The 21,719-nt window shown below is 32.8% G+C and overlaps 1 protein-coding gene and 1 long non-coding RNA gene across 2 annotated transcripts in view; one reads left to right on the plus strand and one right to left on the minus strand.

Moving 5' to 3' along the window:
- Positions 1–21,205, minus strand: part of LOC127705390 (DNA damage-regulated autophagy modulator protein 2-like) — a 74,740-nt gene extending 53,535 nt beyond the window's left edge. Inside the window, exon 1 of the mRNA XM_052209700.1 lies at positions 20,779–21,205. The gene's annotated coding sequence lies outside the window, so the exon portion shown is untranslated. The remainder of the gene's footprint in view (positions 1–20,778) is intronic.
- LOC127705391 (uncharacterized) lies at positions 2,161–4,779 on the plus strand. The gene is made up of 3 exons (XR_007983860.1): positions 2,161–2,404; positions 3,626–3,816; positions 4,432–4,779. It is a non-coding gene; the product is annotated as an uncharacterized LOC127705391 (long non-coding RNA).
- Positions 21,206–21,719: the final 514 nt, after the last annotated feature.

Below are 21,719 nucleotides of genomic sequence, written 5' to 3' on the forward strand. Positions count from 1 at the left end.
AGAAACATCTAGGTAAAAATGTGGTTTTTAACAATAGATTAATGCCTGCACTTTTCTTTTAAATCCGTTGAATTATTGAATAATGTTCATATTATCCATTTCTTTGGAAAAAAGCTTTAAAACTGTTTGATGAAGTCATAATCAATTTAGTAGTCATAAAGACAGTAGTCATAAAGACAGTAGTCATAAAGACAGTAGTCATAAAGACAGGTCATAAAGACAGTAGTCATAAAGACAGTAGTCATAAAGACAGGTCATAAAGACAGTAGTCATAAAGACAGTAGTCATAAAGACAGTAGTCATAAAGTAGTCATAAAGACAGTAGTCATAAAGACAGTAGTCATAAAGACAGTAGTCATAAAGACAGTAGTCATAAAGACAGGTCATAAAGACAGTAGTCATAAAGACAGTAGCCATAAAGACAGTAGTCATAAAGGTAGTCATAAAGACAGGTCATAAAGACAGTAGTCATAAAGACAGTAGTCATAAAGACAGGTCATAAAGACAGTAGTCATAAAGACAGTAGTCATAAAAACAGTCCAATATGTAAACCAAAACAGAATCACCCTATCCAAAAATCGTTCTTCCAAAATACATCAAAATGATCATTCTATAACTTAATTTAATCCACTCTTCCAAAAGATATATAAAATGTTATAAAATAATTTTTCATTATGAAAATCCCATCCTTATTTTTGGTTAGCAGGTTTGATTTTCATCTTTAAGTTATTGGTATTGATGAGATGCTGTCTCGTTGACAAATATCACAACCCTTCTTTTATTCATATTGAAGATAAGTGCCAAAATGACTTGTAATGTTTTCTGGTTTATAGCTATGCAAGAGTCTTTTTGTAAAATATTTACCTTACAGTACACGTATCACCATTTTGTTTCAAGAAAAATATCGGTATTTTGACAAACTTATAAGATACATTGCATGCATGACAATAAGTATTCGTCACGTACATTGTTTTGTAGCTTGCCTCCGGTCATATATCCAAGATTCTAGGAAAAATAAGATTCGGTATTCAAACCAACAAGCCTTTAGTTAATCTTCCAATCTTGTGATAAATAAGTGTTTTACGGAAACCAATTTGCCAATATAGAAACAACAAATTACATTGTAGATTAGAAAGTAATATGAGGTCAAGGACGATTAAGAAACGACTTAGTGTTATATATTCAGCCATAAACGACACAAGAGAAAATTAAAACTGCAGTAGTCGAGACAAATGTTAATAAATTGTAAATATAAACCGGAAAATTGCCAATTCAAACCCAATTTTGACATACCGATATTTTCTAGTTTGTTTGTGTCTTTTGGTTGCCATCTCATTGACGAATACTCTACATCTTCTTTTATTCAATCTAAGCGACAAAAAAGTTGGATTAATCATGTGAATTTATTTCAATGTCATCATTTAAAGGCGTTGAAACACGAACTAAAGGCTCTAAACATCCTTTGTCGCTCACCTGGATCATTGTTCATCTTCCATAATAGATTATAGTATAATTCATGACTTTTAAAAATCTCTTTTTTTATTTTGTTTCACTCTACTTTTGTTTTTTTTATCAAAATGCACAAAATGGGTAATCTCCTCATTTAAGGGCAATAACTCCTAAAAGGAGTTGACTGACAATTTCGGCTATTTGACATATTTCTTTATCTTGTCTTGCTACTCATTTTTGCCTTTTACAGTTCGTCTCAATCTTCTTTTTCTTTCTTTTTTTCCGTATCAAAATGCAAAAGTTGGAAAAATCCTGATTAAATGAAAATAACTCCTAGAAGGAGTTGACTAACAATTTCAGCAAACAGTAGGACAACCGGAAGCGCCTGAGTATTGATTTCGGTGCTCAGTGATACGGTTCATTAGACGACGTTGTCAACACGTAATAGCGGCCATTGTTTGACGTTGGATTTGGCATTCCATGCTGTAAAGATGCATTTATGACATTCTTGGATGCTAAAACTTAATGCCACACAACATAAAAGGTAAAGGATTATTTCAGTTATACCAAGTTAATTATTTTCAAAAAAAGTGGAATCCCAAAAAATGATTTAAACGGCAAAAATAAAGTGTAAAATTATATGAAACATGAAAATTGAAATCCCATTTTTCATCATTTCTTAACATATATTGAATACACTATTTACACCAACCACTGGTGAATTATATTCGGATTTCGGTCTTAGGTATCCGTCCTTGTCTCCGGGAATATTATACCCACACAAGTTGTCAACATCCGTTTTCAAACTGTTCAAAGTGTTCTTCACAATCTCCCTGGAAAATATTCACGCTATCACTTCGTGCTCAGATAATAGAACATTGTGAACCTCTAACAGCAAATGCGGACCAAAATTAATCAAATTTGAAAGCACGGATGATCACGTGTAATGCCGACTGTAAGTTCTCTAAAAAGGGGGTAATTTCTCCCCCAAATACACACGAATTTTGCTGACCGTCTCAAATTCAACTCAAAAGTCCAGTATCAAATCAGAGGCGTCCCATTTCATATACACCAAAATTTAATATTTAAAAAGACTTTCATTACTATATTAACATATATAATACAAAGGGAAATCAATCACAAGCACTTGTTTCTGTCAATGGGGGGTTCACTATCCATACTCATACGAAAATTTTTATTTTTATGTGGGTGGGTGGGTAGGAGGAATTTAAGGGGACATTATATTCATCTTCTTATTTTACTATTATGGCTTATTAATTTTTTTTCAATCTGTACACAATTGTTCTTTCCTTTTTATTGGACAGAATATTCATGTTCATCCTGTGTCAGCACTCTTGTCAGAGCAATGTTTATTTTATGTTCGGTTATCACCATGATTACATGGACATGTACCAGATCTTTCCCATAAAAAAATTAATTAAGATAGCCATCCTCTAAATCATAACTCTAAAATTATAAAAGAAATTTACACATTGAAATTAACCAATCACCCACCCATTTGAAAAGCTTGTACACATGCTGCTTTGCAATACATGAATCCCCGGAAACTAATTAATTTACAATTTCTTTATACATGTTATATCTGACATGTTATAATCTTCCAATGATTATATAAACAATCTAATTAGAAATGATAATCCATTAACAATATTACTTTCTCAAACTTCATTAATATAGTCAAATTCAAGGTGTCAATTTAGTGACAATACAGTCATAACAGTGGTGGTTCCAGGATTTAAATTAAAATAAAACTGGGTTTTGAGTGCCCCCAAAATGTATAAAATTTCAGCTTGCATTGTACAATAGACATGTTATGATCTTATGATGTTTATGCAAACTATTAAATATAAAAATGTTATCAAAAGGTTTGGTATAACATAAATTTGCTCCTTGTTAAACCTAAAAATTATTTTTCAAGACTTTTGAAATGTTTTCTTTGTCTGAAACTTTTATGTACATGTATTGAGCAAAAATGCTGGGGGCATTGCCATAATTATCTATAATACTTAATAAATACTTGTATTTTCTTGGTTATTTATTCGGCAAATTTGTATTCATGTGTTGATAATAACAATGCAAAGTTTAATTTTGCTTTGAATAATTTAGTAAATAAACATTAATAGTAATTGTATGTAAATTTCCTTTATATTTACAGGATGGAGAAAGATGTTCACTATGGATCAAAAATTCAAAACAGAGGAGTTTTTTATTCAAACAAAAATACTTGTACATGTATGATATTCTGTACACACAACAAGAAAACAGTAATCAAATGGAATGTCCAGTGATGTTGAAAGCAAAATTATTTTTATTAACAGAAAACAATAGGACTGCAATATATTAAGGGTAAGTAATCCGAAATTGTCTGTTTTAATAGGGTTACAAAAGTGGGTTATTGACAATGTGCTATGATTTCAATCCCCCAAATATGAAACAAAAACATAATATACATGGTATTTAAACTGTTTTCATAAGGAAACAGACTGAAAATATTCTGCATTTAACAGTCAGACATGAAAGTTGCCAATGTAATAAATTGGGATTGGAACTTAAAATTTATAGGATATAGGCCAAGGAATCATTCAGACTTTAAGGCCAAATGGTATACTTTTAAAAGTTTAAAGATTTTATTCTATTATCTATGCTGTATAAATGTCAATATTGTTTCATTTGGATTTAAAACCTAATTTCAAGAATGAAGGGTACAGTAATTTAAAATTAATTTAAATGATTAAAAACAATACAAGGGAAGTAACTCTTACAAGATGTGCATTATATCCTAATGAAGTGTTTTAATGAATTTGTCATTATTTTCAGATTAGAGAATGACTTAAGCAGACTGTATTGGGGTCATAGATGGCCATAACAATGAAATACAATATATTATAATTATCATTCTTCATTACGTCTTGATTGAATTAACAAACTTTAATTTAATAACAAAATATTTTCTTTTTTCAGTACACAACACATCGTGTCAGAAGATATACGAAATTTATTAAGAGAGATATATTCATGTACAGAATGGTAACCCCACCAAATAACTCAGGTGGTTAAAGTGATTATTAGCAGACATTTTCGTTGAACTAATGCAGGATTAAATAAATGAAGCTTTAGCAGACTATGGGCTCCAAAGTGTAGTAAAAAGAGGATTTTTAAATATGACAGACTCATAAACATTAAAATGTGCATAAGTGAAATGTTGCAATATTTAGTAAAAAATTCAGATTATTGACTCAGTTGTTTTCATGAAATTTTTTATCAAAGCAATATCACTGTTATATAATAAATAAGATTCCATATGTTTTATTTTACCGGTATACTTTTGACAACCGAATATATCTTCCCTCAGCTCTGGCCTCAAGTGCTTCCCTTTTATTTTGTATGAGTGTAATTTACAGAAAGCTCACTTCGCTTTTGGCAAATTCAAGTTTTGGCTTTCCAGAATTATTGGACTTTATTAATGGAAAATTAGACATTTGCCCATATGTTGTAGAAGAGCTCAATTTTGCTTTAATACTTTTTCAAGAAATTGTATCATAAGGCTAGATTTGATCAAATAATCTCACTTTTGAATATTTATCACATATCACATACTTAAATAATCTAGTATGCTTAGATTGATTTCCTTCACTTTTGTCCTGTTGTTGAGATTGAGTGAAATAATTTAATTATTTTATCCCTATCAATTTGGGGTTGCCTGGGGATCTGTGTCCCATTGGGACTGGCATTTAACACTGCATAACTATATCCTATCACAAGTTATGATACAGCCAACCATATAACATAGCCCCTGCCACTGAAAGGAGAAAAGAGGTGCACAACATACAAAAAAATATTTCATATGGCTAGCTTCATTGTATCCTTTGAATATTTCATTGATTTTTGTCGAGCCTGCGACTTTTGTCACAGAAAGCACGACATAAGGATAGTGATCCGGTGGCGGCAGCGTTAGCTAACTTCTTAAAAGCTTTATATTTTAGAAGCTAGAAGACCTGGATGCTTCATACTTTGTATATAGATGCCTTATGTTACGAAGTTTCCGTCTGTCATATGTCCATTGTCCTTGACCTCATTTTCATGGTTCAGTGACTACTTGAAAAAAAAGTCAACATTTTTTGTAATGTTAATTTCTTTCTTATTATGAGTAATAGGATAACTATATTTAATATGTGCGTACCTTGCAAGGTCCTCATGCCTGTCAGACCTAGACCTCATTTCATGGATCAGTGAACACGGTTAAGTTTTCGTGTTAAAGTCCAAATATCAGATACTATAAGCAGTAGGTCTACTATATTTGGTATATGGAATGATTGTAAGGTGTACATGTCCAACTGGTAGATGTCATCTGACCTTGACCTCATTTTCATGGTTCAGTGGTCAAAGTTAAGTTTTTGAGTTTTGGTCTTTTTTTCTAATCCAATATGCAATAGGTCAACTATATATATTTGGTGTATGGAAATATTTTATGATTTACATGTCAGTCTTGCAGGTTTTATTTGACCTTGACCTCATTTTCACGGTTCATTTCTCAGTGTCAAGTTTTTATACGACCGCAAAAAAATTTTGCGATCTTATATTGGTATGACGTTGGCGTCGTCGTCGTCGTTGTCCGAAGACACATTGGTTTTCGCACTCTAACTTTAGTTTAAGTGAATGGATCTCTATGAAATTTTACCATAAGATTCAATACCACAAAAGGAAGGTTGGGATTGATTTTGGGGGTTATTGCCTCAAAATTTTAGGTATTAGGGGCAAAAAAAGGGGCAAAAAACAAGCATTTTTATATGGACAAATACTTTAGTACAAAACATAATTTAAAGCAGTGTAAGGGAGATCAATCAAATACATCATTTGAATTACCTCCCTTACACTGCTTTTAAATTATGTATAAAGTAATGGTTAATGAACAACTAAGACAATTTAAAACAGGGTAAGGGAGGTAATCCACATACAACATTTTGATTACTTCCCTTACACTGCTTTTAAATAATGTTGAAAGAAATGCATATTTATAGAGGAAGACCAGTAAAAATATCTGTAAATGTTGCATCTTTTTTTTTTACAAAAAAATCCATATGAAAGATTTGACACCATATTTTAAATTATATTATAAAATAGATTAAGTTAGCACTATGGTAAATTTAAATGGGTAATTATGGTTGCAAATTCCATTGGAAATTGTCTAACATATGACCATATCTTGAGGGAAAGAATTTTTTAGGGGAAAAAAGGGGGGGGGGGGGGTAAAAAGAAATTGTGGGGGTCAATTTTTTCTCATTTCAGATTTCAGAAATTAAAAAGAATTATTCTTCAAATATTTTTTTTTTCTTCAAATTTCAAAAATTGAAAAATTTCAAGAAGTAATGTTTGGCGCATTAGATTTGTAAAATCTTTGACCATATTTATTTGTAATGCCAAACCTGACCGTGTATTTAGATTTTTAATTTTTGGTCCCGTTTTCAAATTGGTGTACATTAAGGTCCAAAGGGTCCAAAATTAAACTTAGTTTGATTTTAACAAAAATTGTATATATGGGGTTCTTTGATATGCTGAATCTGAACATGTAGTTAGATTTTTGATTTCGGGCCCAGTTTTCAAGTTGGTCCAAATTGGGGTCCAAAATTAAACTTTGTTTGATTTCAACAAAAATTGAATATATGGGGTTCTTTGAGATGCTGAATCTAACCATGTATTTAGATTTTTTATTTGTGGGCCCCGCTATCAAATTGGTTCATATCGAGGTCAAAAGGGTCCAAAATTAAACTTTGTTTTATTTCATCAAAAATTGAATTATTGGGGTTCTTTGATATGCCTAACCTAACCGTGTATTTAGATTTTTAATTCTGGGTCCAGTTTTCAAATTGGCCTACATTAAGGTCCAAAGGGTCCAAAATTAAACTTAGTTTGATTTTAATAAAAATTGAATATATTGGGTTCTTTGATATGCTGAATCTAAACATGTATTTAGATTTTTTATTTCGGGCCCAGTTTTCAAGTTGGTCCAAGTTGGGGTCCAAAATTAAACTTTGTTTGATTTCAACAAAAATTGAATATATGGGGTATTTTGCGATGCTGAATCTAACCATGTATTTAGATTTTTTATTTGTGGGCCCCGCTATCAAATTGGTTCATATCGAGGTCAAAAGGGTCCAAAATTAAACTTTGTTTTATTTCATCAAAAATTGAATTATTGGGGTTCTTTGATATGCCAAATCTAACCATGTATTTAGATTTTTAATTTTGGGTCCCGTTTTTTAAATTGGTCTACATTAAGGTCCAAAGGGTCCAACATTAAACTTAGTTTGATTTTAACAAAAATTAAATTCTTGGGGTTCTTTGATATGCTGAATCTAAACATGTGTTTAGATTTTTTATTATGGGCCCAGTTTTCAAGTTGGTCCAAGTTGGGGTCCAAAATTAAACTTTGTTTGATTTCAACAAAAATTGAATATATGGGGTTCTTTGATATGCTGAATCTAACCATGTATTTTGATTTTTGGGCCCCGTTATCAAATTGGTCCACATTGAGGTCAAAAGGTTCCAAAATTAAACTTTGTTTGATTTCATCAAAAATTGAATTCTTTGGATTCTTTGATGTGCTGAGTCTAACCATGTATTTAGATTTTGAATATTGGACCATATTATAGGTAAATTAAAAAAAATTAAGTTCTTAGACCACATTCATTCTGTGTCAGAAACCTATGCTGTGTCAAATATTTAATCACAATCCAAATTCAGAGCTGTATCAAACTTGAATGTTGTGTCCATTCTTGCCCCAACTGTTCAGGGTTCGACCTCTGCGGTCGTATCAAGCTGCGCCCAGCGGAGCATTTTATTGTGTTTTGGTCTGTTTTTCTTCAACTATAAGCAATAGATCAACTATATGTGTTGTATGGAAGGATTGTAAGGTGTATATGTCTGTCTGACAGGTATCATCTGACTTTGACCTCATTTTCATGGTTCATTGGTCAATGTTAAGTTTTCATGTTAAGTTTGTTTCTTAGACACTATAAGGAATAGGTCACCTATCTTTAATGCATAAATTGATTGTAAGGTGTACATGTCTGTCTGGCATGGTTCATCTGACCTTGACCTCATTTTCATGGTTCATTGGTCAATGTTGAGTTTTCATGGTTAAGTTTGTTTCTTAGACACTATAAGGAATAGGTCAACTATATTTAATGCATACATTGATTGTAAGGTGTACATGTCTGTCTGGCATGGTTCATCTGACCTTGACCTCATTTTCATGGTTCATTGGTCAATGTTAAGTTTTCTTGGTTAAGACTGTTTCTTAGAAACTATAAGCAATAGGTCAACTATGTTTGGTTTATTGAATGATTGTAAGGTGTACATGTATTTCTCATTTGGTTGATCTGACCTTGACCTCATTTTCTTGGATCTTGTTAAGTTTATGTGTTACTTGTAGTAAAGCTTTATATTTAGGACTATCAACATAAAATCAATGGTTAGAAAAGAAGGTGAGACATTTCAGCGTGTGCACTCTTGTTTTTCAGTAGTTATTTATTAAAGGTACTACAGTTCCCTTTCAGTTTGCCTGCTTAAGACTTGATTACAGTTCCAATATAAAAATAAGAAGTTGGGGTATGATTGCCAATGAGACAATTAATTAACTCTCCACCAGATACCTTATGACGAAAAGGTTAATAAATATATGTATAGGTCTCTGACAGCCTTCATCAATGAGCAGAACCAATAACGCATAGTAAGCTACATGTATAAAAGGTCCCTAAATAACATGACACAATAGAGGCTGAAAATGAATATTCTGCATCAGTGAGTATGCAAAAGTGAAAATATATTTAGAAAGAAAAGCATGTGTACCAATGGATGCAATTAAAAAAGTCAATCCAGAAAAAAAAATCCTACTACCTCACACGTTAACTTATGGCTTATGCAGTTTATTCACTAAATTGTCAACAAACTTTTACATTACCCTTCCGGAGCACCTGAGATCACCCCCAGTTTTTGGTGGGGTTCGTGTTGCTTAGTCTTTGGTTTTCTATGTTGTGTCATCTGTACTATTCTTTATCTGTTTGTCTTTTTATTTTTGGCCATGGCGTTGTCAGTTTGTTTTCGATCTTTGAGTTTGACTGTCCCTCTGGTATCTTTCGTCCCTCTTTTACATACTTCATTCAACTAATTTACATTAAACCTGGGAACAGTATATCTGTCAATATATGTTCGTGATTAAACAAGACAAAATAAAAGAAAAGAACAGGGCGAATTGGTAACAGGACCCAGAGCGAACAAGTACTAGTGCGAACAGACCAGGATTCCCTTCCCACCACCTACCTAGAATAGCAAATGGTCCTCCCCATATGCATAGATATATTAATACTAGTCTAATAGTCATATATACATGTACATGTTATACCAATGCCCTAAGAAACTGCACATTAAATTTTTAAAAAGTAAAGTCATGAAGAGTTTTAACCAACACTGCAAACCAGAAATTAAGAAATTAAGAATCAATAAAATGACACATGCCTTTGACAAAATTACCCCCCCCCCCTTTTTTCCAAAAAAGAAACAAAACAAAACACATAACGATAACTGTATTAACGAAAGGAAACTTATGAAAAAAACCCGATAGCTTTTCTATGGCCTATTCAGATTAGATGTTCATTAAAAACTCATCGGCCGGTAACATACTAACAAGATCTAACAAAATATTCACGAAATAAATATGGATTGATCAACGAAGTACGATATCAACAAATCAATCCCATGATGATGTAGGCCTAAAACTGTTAGTTTGCCAAGCTCGGCCTGTTTTGGTATAACGTTGATATGAATTCAACATATCGCATGACTTCCTTGGCATTCAGATAAAACAATTGCTACAAAGAAGTAAAGAATCCAACGTTTAATGACATTTACGTTGACATTTTCGGCGCCGGAAATTGACAACGTTGGTCTAGTATATATAATATACTGACACAACATCGGTTGAGGTCGATTCCGGCAATTCTGCTTCTAAAAATCTCTAGCAGTTAGAATTTATTGATGACTTAAAATATATTTGTTATGTTTCAATAAATTTTAGTGGATAATTATTTTGGAGAGAAGAATAGCTATCGTGTACTTCAGAAACAAGGTTTAGGGAGGACCACCCCCCATAGTGGGAACATACAAAATAAAGATGACCGTTCTCGATTTCTACTCGATAGAAGTGCCTAATTTTTTCATAACATATACATTATGTACCAAAGATAATTATATGAAAGTATAAAAAAAATCGAGGCGGAGATTTTTTAGAAACAGCTAATAATTATAGCAGACCAATTGACGAAATAGATAAAAAGACGAAAATGGCGCCTTCTTCAATTTCGAAAAAAAATCTATTATTTTATAATGTATTGACACATATTGTTATTTTTAAAGGGGTTTAATATCTATTGATTCACTTTTCCATGAGAATTGAATGAATATTTACTTTAAAAACAGAAACTCTTCCAATTTCTAAATCTACCGACCATGCAAGGAAAAACCTATAAAAAATTGCGACCCCTACATTAAAATGGGAACAAATTTTTGCCCTGGCTTGAACACTCACGTTCTTTACGAATTTCGATGCCAAAAACTAGCGAGAATATGATGTACAATTTTTTTTTAAATCGAAGGATAGGTATTTTTTTGTTCCCATTTTTAATATAGGCATTTTATCCTACAGTGCAGAAAATCAATATCCGAAATTATAAGTTCAGATATAAAAAAATAAGATTGCCTTTTATTTTAATGTTCAAAAAAGAAAATAATATGTAAATTCATATATTTTTCTCATATAGATTTGCTTACAATCAACAATATTTATCGTCGGTACTTTGCAGCAAACGAACGAAAAAACATTACAAAAGCGCGCCATTTTTCAGTTGACGTCGGTCGACGCAAAATAGTCCAATTTTCGGCGTAGGACTACTGAGCGCCGCCGAATCACATTTTGGCCAAAAAGGCACATCCGGTTGTCCTACTGAAAGCTGACCTTTTGTGAGATCTTGTCTTTCTTATCATTTTTGAAATTTTAGATTTTTATATCTACTATATAGTTGACGCCAAACATGTAAAAATTGGGGGGAAATCAATTATAAACTGCAATAACTTCTATAAAGAGTATTCTGAAAATATCTTCTTTTTGACCTATATATAGATCACTTCTATGCTTTTACAGTTTCTCGCCCAAAACGATTTTTTTTAATCAAAAACGTAATTTAAGGGCAATAATTCATGTTCAGAGTCAACTGACAATTTTGGCGATTTTGAGTTATTTGTAAAATCTTATTTTCCTGATCATATTTGCTATTCAAAGTTTCTATCTACTTTAGTTTTCAAGATAATAGGGAAAAATTCAATGGTAAAATTTGCAATTTAAGGACAATACAAGGGATTGTCTCACACTTTTGGTCGGAACAGACAATATGTAGATCTTGACATACTGACCATTTCTATTATCTATATGGGGGCCTCGGTGGCCGAGTGGTCTAAGTAGTCAAACTACTGTATCACTAGCCAGTCAACACTGAGGTTGTGAGTTCGAATCCCGCACGGGGCAGGTGCACTCGACTCCAAGCTTAATTGGCTAGGATAGTCAGTTTTCCTACCGAAGGTCGGTGGTTTTCTCCGGGCACTCCGGCTTCCTCCACCAATAAAAACTGACCGCCACTAAATAGCACAACAGTGTTGAAAGTGGCGTTAAACACCTACCAATCAATCAATCAATCTATTATCTATGTTCTATTTTTAGTCTTGGCGGTTATTTAATGTTCTATTTTTAGTCTTAGGCGGTTATGTTGGTTGGCAGGTGGAATCATTGGACATATTTTACATTAAATATCTTCAACGTCCTTGGGGGACTATTAAAGGACGAAATCGTTTCTAAAATCTAATTTCACTGCTCTAAATATATTTGTGTGTGACTACCTTAACATGCAGTGGGAAAGAGAGAGAGATAGGCATGCTAATGAAATATGATACATAGGATATAGATGATTATACTATTTACAAACATCATCCCGGAGCACCCCTGTGATTCCGGTATGATATGTACTGAACTACGTTTCCAACAACCATATACAAATCAAGTATATAACATATTCCTAGCATGAGTGTGGTCAATTTTGGTTCAATTTGACACAGTAGTTCAAGAGTATTTTTTTTTTGTAAATGCCAACGGACGGCGAAGGACGATGGACGATGGACGATGGACGAACTAAGGAGGTAAGTGATGACAAAAGCTCAAACTGGCCATGTAGACCGGGTCAGCTAAAGACAAACAGCGGTAAATGAATAGATTGAATGTTATCGTTTACCATAATAATACTATCTAAAAAGACATCTAGAGATGCAGAAACTTTATTTATTCTAAACCTTCACTTCTGTAATAGTTATCCAATGAGGACGAGTGTCAGTATAAGATCATCCTGATGGCCGGAGGCCAGAGTTAGGTTGTTCTTGCACTGACACACCAAGTCCGAATGGGATATTATTAAATCCCAGCTGTTCCAGATTAGATAAAAAAAAAAAACATTTACGCTTCATAAAATGTAGTTTAGAACGCCACACAATCATTATAATATACTTTATATATTACTATATAGTATTTATCCTTTATGAGCCCCGGACACAATGTTTAGATATGTTACATTAACAGAAAGTTTGTATCTAGTCGTCCTGGTGTAGGGGTATGAATCGTGCGTCTCTATGCTAAATGTCTTAAGTTCGAATCCCATCATAGACACTGGATTTTTTCTACATACATTTTGATAGTTAGTCTTTTCCGTATAAATGATTTTTAGTTTTATTGTGGATTTGACATTCCCGCCATAATGTTACAGAACAAAGGAAAGCATGCAGAACAAAGAAACTCAAGCCAGGGTGATCTGGTAGGGGTGATCCGGCTCAGATCACCCCTGGTAGAACAAAGAGAGCTGGGTGTAACATTTTTGATTTGATACATGATTTGAGTAATTTGTCACTAACTAACGGCCTCGTTAATTGTATTCTGTAAAATATCTATGTCCTTTAAATCAGTGAGTTGATTTAGATAAATTGCTTTTCAGAGCTAGAAGACGTAAATGTGAAATGAAGTTGACAGTAATAAGACACATGAAGAAAAACAAGGAAGCAAGAATTCATCAAAACATACTATTACAGTCGTTACCACAGCCGCTTTGGTACAAGAACAGGATTTTGATATTATTTTTTTTTATTGTTTACACTAAACATTCAAGTTCCCTTTTTATACCACATACTTAATACTGCTTTGCTTGTCTTGTCTAATGTAGGTGTATAGATACAACCCCATATTGCACTATCTATACATAAAAACACGCCATCTTGTTGAAAAAAAAAATGATTAAGAATCTAAATGTTCCCGGTTTTTTGTTTTTTTTCGGAACAACGTGTTCCAAATTGGTTTCAAGGAAATAAGGTGTCAATCCGGAAAACGATTATTTCCCTCAGGTAAAAGTTTGAGAAAAGAAACCTCATCTGCATTTTAATGCAACTTTAGTGTGCGTAATTTTAAATTTAAACAACATGGCGTCGAGTTACTTGCCTTGTGTTTTTCAGAATGGAGAATATATTAAGGTGACATCAGTTTATCGGTGTTCAAATCTGGAAAATTAATTACGAAAAAACAAATCAAGGAAACAAACAGAATCGGAGAGAATTGCATGAACTCGAAAGGAAGCTTGACCGAGTGCGTCGACATCACTCGCCATGCGAAATCACATTCAGTAAAAATGTCACAATCGGGAACAAGACCAAATGTGTAAAATTACTAATCATACGACTTTACTGGTATCTTAAGATCTAAGACCGTGAAAACATGTCGCTATATATATATATTGAGCTGAGACAGCGACATCAACCAATTCGTGATGATGACCGTAAAACCTATGTAATGTCGATTTCAGTCTTTTAGTTACCTAAGAGATTGTATCAAGGTTGATAAATGTATCACAAACTAGTAAAACATGCAAAGTAGTGTTAAGTACAATTGAATGTGGCATAAAAAATTAACAAAAATAATATTCAGTGCAATCAAAGGAAACTACAATATCAAAATCCTGTACCAAAGCGCTTTGGTCGTCAAAGATGGTTTTCTGATATTTGTCACAGGGAGTCTGTCTGACCCCATCTAAGCGCTTTTAAATATGTTAATAGATTCATATAAGAAAGCAGTTCCTTGCTCCGACCCCTGAAAATGTCTGTCAAATTCCTTCTACTACAAAACCACAAAATAAGGATGGTGCGAATAAGATTATTAAAGAATTTCTTTTTTTAATTTACATAATTCGATTTCCTTCTAACTATTAGATAATGACAAACATAATAACTAACGGGAAAGCGAAGCAGCTAACACTATTTTACTCTCGTTAATTCAAATGTTCAATCTGTCAGTTGTATTTTCCATCATTGTAACTATTGGTGAACGTATGTTGGAATTCATTATTACAGTCGTGTTACGTTGATTTATAAGTATGATTGATACATTAACAAGTTTCAGTTTATAATTTTGTTAGAAATCATCACATGTATATATATTTGAATTTGCAGATTTTAAACCAAATCAATAAACCGCTTCGTCAGCTGTTCAGTTTTCGCATGACATTACTAGGGATGTATTTGAAAAGAAGAACGATCTGTCGACATATTTCCTGGCATATTCAATAATAAAATCGATTATAAAGCAATGTGCTTATTATTAAATGTATTCGTGCTCTCAGTAATTATTTTATAGACTGTTTATTACACAGAAAGAAGTAATCTAAGCTTAGAGGAAATTCTAATATCATTAGTCGAAGAAAACCCGACGTTACCATATAGCAATAAACAAAAACAAAAATGCCGATAGGGTACTAAAAAGACGAACAGACAAATAACATAATAAAAGAATATATAACAATACACAGAAAGTAAACAATAATTTTGATCACAAGAACACTACAAAAAATCGTGTTTGAACTCATACATTCTGGATGGGTAAACAGTTCCTTATATCAACATCAAGTAAGACATAGTCAGTGATAAGGTTTTTGTATCAAAATATCTCTTATCTAGACATACGTTGTTGATTATAGATCATTATAACCAATCAGTTCATGGGAATTCTCTTACCCTAAAACATCACCGAATGTCTATCATTACCTTATACACTGTCGATCATAACCAATCAGTACATGTGAACTCCCTAACCCTAAAACATGATCTAATGTCTATCACGTCTATACCTTATACCCTGTCGATTATAACATAACCACTCAGTTCATGGGAATTCCCTAACCCTAAAACATGACTGAATGTCCATCAATACCTTATACACTGTCGATTATAACCAATCAGTACATGTGAATTCCCTTACCCTAAAACATGACTGACTGTCTATCATTACCTTATACACTGTCGATTATAACCAATTAGTTCATTGGAATTCCCTTACCCTAAAACATGACTGAATGTCTATCATTACCTTATACACTGTCGATTATAACCAATCAGTTCATTGGAATTCCCTTACCCTAAAACATGACTGAATGTCTATCATTACTTTATACACTGTCGATTATAACCAATCAGTACATGTGAATTTCCTTACCCTAAAACATGACTGAATGTCTATCATTACCTTATACACTGTCGATTATAACCGATCAGTTCATGTGAATTCCCTAACCCTAAAACATGACTGAATGTCTATCATTACCTTATACACTGTCGATTATAACCAATCGGTTGATGTGAATTCCCTTACCCTAAAACATGACTGAATGTCTATCATTACTTTATACACTGTCGATTATAACCAATCAGTACATGTTAATTCCCTAACCCTAAAACATGACTGAATGTCTATCATTACCTTATACACTGTCGATTATAACCAATCAGTTGATGTGAATTCCCTAACCCTAAAACATGACTGAATGTCTATCATTACCTTATACACTGTCGATTATAACCTATCAGTTCATGTGAATTCCCTTACCCTAAAACATGACTGAATGTCTATCATTACCTTATACACTGTCCATTATAACCAATCAGTACATGTGAATTCCCTAACCCTAAAACATGACTGAATGTCTATCAATACCTTATACACTGTCGATTATAACCAATCAGTACATGTGAATTCCCTTACCCTAAAACATGACTGAATGTCTATCATTACTTTATACACTGTCGATTATAACCAATCAGTACATGTGAATTCCCTAACCCTAAAACATGACTGAATGTCTATCATTACCTTATACACTGTCGATTATAACCAATCAGTACATGTGAATTCCCTAACCCTAAAACATGACTGAATGTCTATCATTACCTTATACACTGTCGATTATAACCAATTAGTTCATTGGAATTCCCTTACCCTAAAACATGACTGAATGTCTATTTTTACCTTATACACTGTCGATTATAACCAATCAGTACATGTAAATTCCCTAACCCTAACTCATGACTGAATGTCTATCATTACCTTATACACTGTCGATTATAACCAATCAGTTCATGTGAATTCCCTAACCCTAAAACATGACTGAATGTCTATCATTACCTTATACACTGTCGATTATAACCAATCAGTTCATGTGAATTCCCTTACCCTAAAACATGACTGAATGTCTATCATTACCTTATACACTGTCGATTATAACCAATTAGTTCATTGGAATGCCCTTACCCTAAAACATGACTGAATGTCTATCATTACCTTATACACTGTCGATTATAACCAATCAGTTCATGTGAATTCCCTAACCCTAAATCATAACTGAATGTCTATCATTACCTTATTACCTTATACACTGTCGATTATAACCAATCAGTTCATGTGAATTCCCTAACCCTAATACATGACTGAATGTCTATCATTACCTTATACACTGTCGATTATAACCAATCAGTTCATGTGAATTCCCTTACCCTAAAACATGACTGAGTGTCTATTATTACCTTATACACTGTCGATTATAACCAATCGGTTGATGTGAATTCCCTTACTCTAAAACATGACTGAATGTCTATCATTACCTTATACACTGTCGATTATAACCAATCAGTACATGTGAATTCCCTAACCCTAAAACATGACTGAATGTCTATCATTACCTTATACACTGTTGATTATAACCAATCAGTACATGTGAATTCCCTAACCCTAAAACATGACTGAATGTCTATCATTGCCTTATACTTTGTCGATTATAACCGATCAGTTCATATGAATTCCCTAACCCTAAAACATGACTGAATGTCTATCATTACTTTATACACTGTCGATTATAACCAATCAGTACATGTGAATTCCCTAACCCTAAAACATGACTGAATGTCTATCATTGCCTTATACTTTGTCGATTATAACCGATCAGTTCATGTGAATTCCCTAACCCTAAAACATGACTGAATGTCTATCATTACCTTATACACTGTCGATTATAACCAATCAGTACTTATGAATTTCCTAACCCTAAAACATGACTGAATGTCTATCATTACTTTATACACTGTCGATTATAACCAATCAGTACAAGTGAATTCCCTAACCCTAAAACATGACTGAATGTCTATCATTACTTTATACACTGTCGATTATAACCAATCAGTACATGTGAATTCCCTAACCCTAAAACATGACTGAATGTCTATCATTACCTTATACACTGTCGATTATAACCAATCAGTACATGGGGATTCCTTAACCCTAAAACATGACTGAATGTCTATCATTACTTTATACACTGTCGATTATAACCAATCAGCACATGTGAATTCCCTTACCCTAAAACATGACTGAATGTCTATCATTACCTTATACACTGTCGATTATAACCAATCAGTACATGTGAATTCCCTAATCCTAAAACATGACTGAATGTCTATCTTTACTTTATACACTGTCGATTATAACCAATCAGTACATGTGAATTCCCTTACCCTAAAACATGACTGAATGTCTATCATTACTTTATACACTGTCGATTATAACCAATCAGTACATGTGAATTCCTTAACCCTAAAACATGACTGAATGTCTATCATTACCTTATACACTGTCGATTATAATTAATCAGTTCATGGAAATTCCCTAACCCTAAAACATGACTGAATGTCTATCATTACCTTATACACTGTCGATTATAACCAATCAGTACATGGGAATTCCCTTACCCTAAAACATGACTGAATGTCTATCATTACCTTATACACTGTCGATTATAACCAATTAGTTCATTGGAATTCCCTTACCCTAAAACATGACTGAATGTCTATCATTACCTTATACACTGTCGATTATAACCAATCAGTTCATGTGAATTCCCTTACCCTAAAACATGACTGAATGTCTATCATTACTTTATACACTGTCGATTATAACCAATCGGTTCATGTGAATTTCCTTACCCTAAAACATGGCTGAATGTCTATCATTACCTTATACACTGTCGATTATAACCAATCAGTTCATGTGAATTCCCTAACCCTAAAACATGACTGAATGTCTATCATTACCTTATACACTGTCGATTATAACCAATCAGTACATGTGAATTTCCTAACCCTAAAACATGACTGAATGTCTATCATTACCTTATACACTGTCGATTATAACCAATCAGTACATGTGAATTTCCTAACCCTAAAACATGACTGAATGTCTATCATTACCTTATACACTGTCGATTATAACCAATCAGTACATGTGAATTCCCTTACCCTAAAACATGACTGAATGTCTATCATTACCTTATACACTGTCGATTATAACCAATCAGTTCATGGGAATTCCCTTACCCTTAAAAATGATCTAATGTCTATCATGTCTATACCTTATACACTGTCGATTATAACATACTAGTAACCAATCAGTTTATGGGAATTCCCTTACCCTAAAATATAACTGAATGTCTATCGTGTCGGATTCTGTAGTTCTTCATACACAATTCTCGTAATTCGAACTTTGTTTTGAAAGGCTTTATATTTCAAAGGAAATGGTGACCATACAGATTTTTATAAAGATATGCTTAAAAAGATGGACAAATTAAAGAAAAGACGAAACAGTAGATATAAAGATATAAGAACAATCAGACCCCACTAAGGTCAATCATACATCTGGAGGTTGAATTCTAGTTTTAATATGATTTAAATATTGACAACTTGTAAAATTTATTAAGACTATTCTGCCACTTTTTAGGAGTGAGCGCATGATTTTTTTTTATCTAAGGATATGTCATAGACAAAGAAACGAATGAGTGAATACTAGAAAACTTTCACAATCCATATTGTAAGGTTACTAAAAGTTTGACGTTTTCTACACATTTTTTTCTATTCCTATTTAATTCAGTACCTATACTGTTGTTTGTCTTGCGGTCGTTTTTTCTATTTCCTCCATGGCGTTATCTGTTTGTCATCGACTTATGAGTTAGAATATCCATTTGGTATCATCCACTTCTCTTGTCCATGATATCGACCTAATATGTCCTGCTATCGGAGAGCTTTACAGTACTGTTCTTTATTGTGTAATTTGAGGTGATAAAGTCAAGATTAAAAACAAAAAAATGAATAAATAGAAAAAAAAAATGCTGAAAAAAACAAAATCTACCTAGTAAGTGATCATTATCGTCTCTTGTGTAGACTGATATGATTAGGTTGTGAAAAAGGTAATTTAGTTGTGTAAAGAAAATTTAAAAGATTGGTTACATCAACAAGAATATGAAAGCAAACCATATACAGATAGTATTAACACAACAGGCTCACTTATGCCATGCTATGTAACAATATGATGACAATCGTGGAATTTTAAGGGGATTTATTTTAATGATGGTTTGCAGTCACTGCATAAAGAAATGTCAGACTTTGATTAATAAGTAAAATTTGTTAAATTTCAACGGTGTTAGAGATGAATTTCTATTTAAAAATACTTATTTCACATCACGGTTTGTTTATTTTGATGAAAGTAAGTAAAAAACAATAAGAGTAAAAAAAAATCAGTCTTAATGAAAACCTCTAAGCCACAGGAAAACGTATTTGATTAGATTACCATGTTTGTTAGTATCACCATAAGCAGTGTTACAGTGACTTTTTCCCCTGAGCAACGATGTACCATATATCACAATATTTTACCAAAAATTACCCGTCTAGAAAATGTATAACTACAATGTGCATCAATCTGATGAACGTGTAAATTTGTATGATGTTTATAAGACACTCTTCAATACTTCTGTGTTAAATGATTATTGACAAGAAGAGATTTAAGATACGGGAAAATCTTACCTTATACAATGCGATATTCCACAGTATTTGTCGTCTTCTATTCCTAGTCAGTGTTTGGTAAATTTGTTTGTATTATTATTGTCAAATTATCCGGTACGATTGTTTGTAACATATAATTTTCAAGCCAGGATCTGTGTTTCCGTACAAGTCCTTTCTTAGACTCGTATACAAAGTGGTTTATTTCAATGTAGAGATTTTTTTCTGATTCAAGCCATGTTTGCTGGTTACTTGTTCTTTGTTTACTGGTTTCTTGTCCATCGTTTACTAGTCATTTGTAAGTCATTCCAACCATAATACTTACATACTGATTCTATCCAAGACTTATTATTGATTGGTACAAATCAGAAAACAAATAGTATTAATTGTCCGGTGAATTTAACGCAGCTTCTCAAATCAACAACAACCTAAGCATCCAATCGATCCAAAAATCCTGGTGCTATCGACGTTTTATTTGTCAGTAGGTTTTTTTAATTACGTCAGTAACCGTTCATTTAACAATCTAATACGATATGTATGGATTTCATAGAGACAGTTTTACATCCTCCGTTATTCCCATGAAATCTAGAATGGTACAACGATTGCTGAACAATATGGACTTCGTTGTGTATCCAAATTTAGTACTTAAAAATATAACAAACCAGTGACAAATGATATGCTCACTGAGTTTTAAAAAACTTCGAAGTATTTATAAAAACCCAATAGTTATAATATAAAAATATGGAGATGTGGTATGATTGCCAATGAGACAACTATCCACCAAAGTTCAAATGAAGTGGATGTAAGCAACTATAGGCAACCAATGAGAAAACCCCATACCGTATGGTCGGCAATAAAAGGCCCCAACATGAAAAATATCAAGTAAGATGATAGTATCTTTTTTATCTGATAAAACGAGAAATCTGATGTTCTGCCGCTCTTACATAAGATGTAAGATAACCAAT

This window comes from Mytilus californianus, unplaced genomic scaffold (genome assembly GCF_021869535.1).
Source record: "Mytilus californianus isolate M0D057914Y unplaced genomic scaffold, xbMytCali1.0.p SCAF_6, whole genome shotgun sequence".
NCBI lineage: Eukaryota > Metazoa > Mollusca > Bivalvia > Mytilida > Mytilidae > Mytilus > Mytilus californianus.